Source organism: Danio aesculapii, chromosome 18, assembly GCF_903798145.1.
Source record: "Danio aesculapii chromosome 18, fDanAes4.1, whole genome shotgun sequence".
In the NCBI taxonomy this organism is placed as follows: domain Eukaryota; kingdom Metazoa; phylum Chordata; class Actinopteri; order Cypriniformes; family Danionidae; genus Danio; species Danio aesculapii.
In genome coordinates, this window is record NC_079452.1 from 2,267,325 (window position 1) to 2,273,971 (window position 6,647).

Consider the following 6,647-nt stretch of genomic DNA (forward strand, 5'->3'; position numbering starts at 1 on the left):
TGCCCTTTAAGAAATGTACACTATCTATATAAACTCACACAATTTAACAGTTTCTTAAATAAGTTTAAAGTTACAAAATAAATACAATGTATACCTCAAATGCACCCACACACGCGTATACATAGTTTACAGAGACTCTCCATATGTAATGTAATAATGTTTTTATACAGTAAACACTGTTTCTAATGGCCGAACTCCAGGAAACCTGTGGCAGATTTTGAATTTCAAAAGAAGTGGGAGAAATGATTATTGTGTTAATGTGAAAGTTTACCCAAACTAAAAAAAAATTCATCATTTACTCAGCCTTCACTTGTTTCAAACATGTTTGGCTTTCTTCTGTTGAACACAAGAAGATATTTTAAAGAAAGCTGGAAAACTCTAGCCATTGACTCAATATTATTTGTTTTTGTTTTCTACTAAGACAACGGTTACAGGTTTTAACTTTTGTCAAAATATCTTCTTTTGTGTTCAACAGAAGAAAGAAACTTGAGTAAACTGGAGTAATTTCTCGTTTTGGGTGAACTATCCCTTTAATTTAAAAAAATCGTCAGTTTAAATAGTTCATTGTTCTTTAATAAAATTTTTGAATAAACTGATGTGGATATTAGTTCACCAAATTAAAATAACTTTAACTCTGTTTTCTGGCTTAATCTCTGACTGTGAAGAACATGTTAAAGTGTGTTAAGTTCTAACCCAAGCACAGCTTTCATTTGTGGTAAATGTTATGCATGATCCTCTTTTTTTTTTTTTTTTTTCGACGGGATCTGTCATAGATATCAGATATCAGGACACATTAACCAAAGATTTTTGGATGTCCGTAATTTTCACAGATTTGCCCTCACGATTTTCTTATAACCTTCTTGTGACAAAAAGCACAGTAATTTCCCAGCAAGCAATAGCCGTCATTTTACCGGCTAGGTGAAGTATAGACCAGATCTAGCCCGGCTACGTGTAACTCAATTTTAGCCCAAATAACCTTAAATTTGGTTGCATGTATTTTTTTGCTAAATAAAGCTTATGATATGTTGATACTCCATCATGTAAGAAAATTCAATAACGTTTATAAGGTTCCTGCAAGTAATAGACGTAGTTTCGGTTTCTCTGTGAAGTATAGACCCAATCTAGTCCGGCTATGTGTAACCCATCTCTAGCCCAAAAAACCTTAAATTTGCTTCCCTGTCTTTTTTTGGCAAAATACCTTGTGATATGTATGATATTTCTTCAAGTAAGGAAAGTCAATCGCATATAAGGTGTTTGGGCTTTTTTAAAATATATGCTATTTTCATAGGTCTGAGCATAGCCCTTGAATTAGCTCGTCATCCGGCCGGCTATTTATAGCCCACTGATAGCCTAACTGATTCACTGTAGTATTTGGCCGTGCGGCGCGTGCATCACGCAGGCATTATCAGTAAGTGTTTAATTTCGTGACATTTTCTATTTGTAGCCATAATTTCCCTGCATGAAAAAACCAGCATAGACCAGCAATGATTTTCATGCTGGTCTATGCTGGTCAATGCTGGTTTAGCTGGTCTACCAGCTTGGTCTTGCTGGTGATGCTGGTAGACCAGCTTGGTTTTGCTGGTTGACCAGCTTCAGTTGCTGGTGATGCTGGTAGACCAGCTTGGTCTTGCTGGTGATGCTGGTCTACCAGCTTGGTATTGCTGGTCATGCTGGTAGACCAGCTTGGTCTTGCTGGTCAACCAGCTTGGTATTGCTGGTCATGCTGGTAGACCAGCTTGGGCTTGTGGTCATGCTGGTAGACCAGCTTGGTTCTGCTGGTCATGCTGGTCAACCCAGCTTGGTTATTGCTGGTCATGCTGGTAGACCAGCTTGGGCTTGCTGGTCATGCTGGTAGATCAGCTTGGGCTTTGCTGGTCATGCTGGTAGACCAGCTTCAGTTTGCTGGTGATGCTGGTCTACCAGCTTGGTATTGCTGGTCATGCTGGTCAACTAGCAAGGTCTCATTATGCTGGTCTACCAGCAAGGTATTGTTAAGATTCATTTAGTTGCTAGTTTCTGTTCAAATTACTGAAATAAAGAAATACTGAAACTGGAATTAAGCTAGGCATTGTCAAGCAGTCCTTTAGAAGTATACTAATATTTTGTAAATCTTTGGCCTGCAATAATCATACCCCTTCCTAATTTTTTCACACAAATATATTACAATTATTTAAAAAAAAGAAGATTCTTGAACATTAACATCTGTTTGAAATTTTTTTTTATTGCAACCGAATTTTTGCATGATATATTGATACTGTAGTATTGCTACCACAACAATATATATAGTACATTCAATATTCACATTGATAAATGATCATGCTTCATCTGCATTCATACATGTGCAAGATAAATACAGTACAATGTATTGTGGGGGTTGTTTAATCAAATAACATTGCAGTAACATTGGAAAAACATTTGTTCATTTGTAGTTTCAATCTCAGTTAAAACTCTTAAAGCCACAGTACACCTATCATGTTCAGGGCATTGCAATTTCAAAAAGACAGCAAAAACATTTAGGTGACTGACAGGTTAAGCATGAAATCTTTGATACAAAAGATTAGTTTCCAATCAATAGTGTGTGTATATATATATATATATATATATATATATATATATATATATATATATATATATATATATATATATATATATATACATATATATATATATATATATATATATATAGATATATATATATATATATATAATATAATACACATATACATACACACACCACACACACATACATATATATATATATATATATACAACAATTCATATATGCCACCATGTGGACATGACAAAATCAAAATACTATAAAAGTAAATCTTAATATATAAATAAATATTTTTATGCTACTTACACTGGCTGGGTGATATGGCAAAAAATATTATCACTATCATTTTTTTTTTATTTCATTCGAAATCGATAATTATCACAATATAAACAATATAAATTTAAAACACATTTGAAACAACAAAAAGGTGACTTAATGGTGACAAAATTTCAGTTCTGGATGAACTCTCCTTTTAATGGTGAGTATGGTGAATTTAGGGTAAAATATCCTTTAATATATTTTATTTAGGGATGCTAACGATTACTTGATGATCGATTGATTGTCGATAACCCTTTAATTGATAGACCTTATCAATGACTGATTAAGCATGGACATTTAAGGGTTCAGTTACGCTTTGCGCTGAGACGCGTGCATGACTTTATGCATTACATAATCAAGCGTTTGCAGTTTACCTTGCCCTATCCATATTGCGGGATGCATAAAACACTATTATGCGCAGATCTCGGTTATATCCACGGGTGTTTTAACCAAATTTATCTGACAGACTGGCATAATTAGGCCCTATGCAGACTCTTATTTTATAAATGGCGCATCACATCGAGACATGCATGGAGCGTCTCCATTCACACAACGAGTTTGAGTTCTCTAATACTTCAGACCGAGTTCGTTCTTCTGAGATAATCCAAGAATACTTATAGTGCTGCAAATAGTGTATAAAGACTGTCCAGCTAATTCAAACCACTTGATTAAACTAATTAAATTGAAACTGTGAAAACAGCTTAATGGATTGTTTTGGCGCTGAAGCATATACTACTGAATAAGGCACAGCTTTCAAAAATGATGACATGAGACTGCTGGGTAGTTGCACTGATGCTTGTAGATGGTCCACGTTTTACCAACACTTGTTTGGGTCTGTAATTTCTTAGCATCTTCATATTTGGAAGGGTGCCATTGTTTTAAATGATGAAAGGTTTGTGGTGTTGCTTGTTTTTGATGGCACGAGTCGTCTGCGCAGTTTGCAGTGCACGTTGCTCCGTTTGTGTCGGAGTCCAAAAAAACAAGTAGCTCCAGACTACTGAAGTTTAGGTGACATTTCTTATTAGCAATGTCTGTGACTGTGACCTTATTTTTATTTTTAATTAGTGTTTGGAGGGAGATTTTCTAGTTTTTATTAGTTTCAGTATTAGTTTTAGTTTTTTTTCTATATGAGGATATTTGTTAAGTGCATGATTCAAAAACAACAGAATAAATATTGTATAATAAAACTCAGTCATACATTTTTTTGAAACCTGTATTCAGAGGACACATGAACACTATCATCTACCACTACCATCTACCCATCCTCAATTTCAAGTACAATAGCCCACAAGACAGCAGCCTTAAGTACAATATGTGTGCAAGGCTGATTCTGATGTTAGATACACAGTAGTGATGGGAAGTTCAGATATTTATCGCAGATGTTAGGACTCAACATTATGTAGTCAGCAATAGTAATTTCAGTCAGTTAAAACATCACCATGATCTGAAAAATGTCTTACAGTAAAGTTTTGCAACCCAACTGAAGCATGATTCGCTATTTAAACTCCATTACGATTTTCTTTTATGAAATAAACTTACGTTTCACCAGATCTCTCATTTAAGCCCTCGGTTTACCCGCGCTGCATTTGTTTGAGTTTAGTTCAGTTACAGCAGGCTGTCATACTGTTTGTGTTTGGTTCACTGAATCACGCATGCGCAGTTTATATCGGTTAACCGCTTTCTCAAGTTTGATCTGAGTGTAACGTCACTGTTCTAATAACTGAATAAGAGTATATATTGGATTATTTAGAGTTTGAGGGGGTATTACGCTTGTTAAAAAGTAAGTAATTTGTGGACGAGTGCCTACTGGAGACGTGAATCGTTTCAAATGATTCAGTTCGATTAGATGAACTAGTTCAACCTGTTCACTTAGAAGATCCGGTTAAAAAAGATCCATTCAGGATCGCGATACAGAGATAAAACCCATTATTGGGCACAAACGTGTTAAAGTAATAGTTATAAGTCTCTGTATGTATGTAATGCTGTCACCATGCTGCTGTGATGTCCACTCGATGTTTTTGTCGTAGGAGCAACGGCGAAGTTTACTGGAGGAGAACCGGCTCGTTGTGGCCAATGGCAGCAGGACTACAGACTCTGAGGTGCCGTACGGGTCAAACACCCTGCAGAGCGGAGTAAATAGATTATTTCTAAAAGGCTTACAGTAAGATTATGTATTAAATACATTTACAAATACAAAAACGAAGGAGTTTTTTGCTATAATTTTAGTTAGTTTCAGTTAGATTTGTATGTACACAATACAGTTTCAGTTAGTTCTAGTTTTTTGAAAAACTTTTTTATTTTTATTTCAGTTAACGACAATTATTTACATTTTAGTTTTCGTTTTTTTGTTCGTTTTTGTTAACTATAAAACCTTGATACCTACAGGAGAAAGCTCCTGATTGTTTGTTTTATTTATTATCATGATTCTGAACTATCTTTTATTTTGAAACATTACAGTATTCGTTTAATTTTCAACAAAGCATTTGGCATCTTAACGACTGAGGAGACGTGAGTATTGCTTTATTTCTTCTTGCTAAATAAGACATCAGTGGTTATTTGTGTAGTCCTGTTGTGTTAAGCTCTGATCTTATTCTCTTTTCTTTTACTGTCAATTTTGACTTGTGCTGCTGTGGATCCATCTCTGAACTGGATTCTCTTTTGGATTTCTTTCTCTTACTGCTTTCTCTGCACCAACAACTACGCCTGGTCTTCGGCTGCGCTACCTGGTCTGCAGTATTCTCCAGTCCAGATCTTCAATGTAGTGCCTGCAAATTTAATATATTTATTTATTTACATTTTAATGCTTTTTTGTTTACTTTACTTGTTTGTTTACCTTCTCAATTGACATTTTAATTTAGCCTACCCTTTATATATAGTTAATTATTTAATATAATCTAAACTATTTTATACTGTTTGCTTATAATTAGATGTGTACTGTATATTAAATGTTTTGAAATATATAATAAAAAAAAGTTTGATTATATTATTTGTGTGGCATTTTTACACTTCAAAGTTTACCACATGCAGTTGTTAAATTAAGAAAAAAGAATGAACAATATTTAATATTAAGCAATGCTGAAAAATTATTACTGCTTATCCTGTATTCTAGGCAGTACTGATAAACTGCCAGGAAAAAAAGCAATAATACATGTAGTAAGAACGTCATCTCACGGTTGTTGAATGTCACACAACAACATTGCTACAGCCTTCTCAGGTCTTACATTTCTACATTGTAACAATGTAGCGAGCACAAAAGTGGCGACATTGCCTTTGAAAAAATGCAACATTGTACAGACATTGCTACAACGTAAATGTGTTTGTTGGGAAAAAGGTTGGGAACCAAAGCCTGAAACAACAAGTAGTAGGTTTTGGAATACAAGTATTTCAACAAAAACATGCCACAAGCCTGCTTGAGCTTAATAAAGAAGGGAGGTTAAGTAAAAAAATCTAAGAATGATAATGCTGGGATTTCCATTTCAGAACGGGAGGTCTGACAAATTATTTACCCTAATTAATGTAATTAAATGTATTACATTAACTTAAAGGCCATTGCAGCATTATTTCTTTTAAATAACACCAATAAAAATGACTCCACCTCAACATCTGCAGTGTGTGATCCTGAACCATATGACACCTTTAAAACACATCTTGCGTGGTTAAGACTGGTCATACATTCTTTTGATTCAATATAATTAATTATATGTTTAATTATTAAAAATTTACTTAAAGACTATTGCAACATTACTTTTTATAACAATAATAATAATTCTCT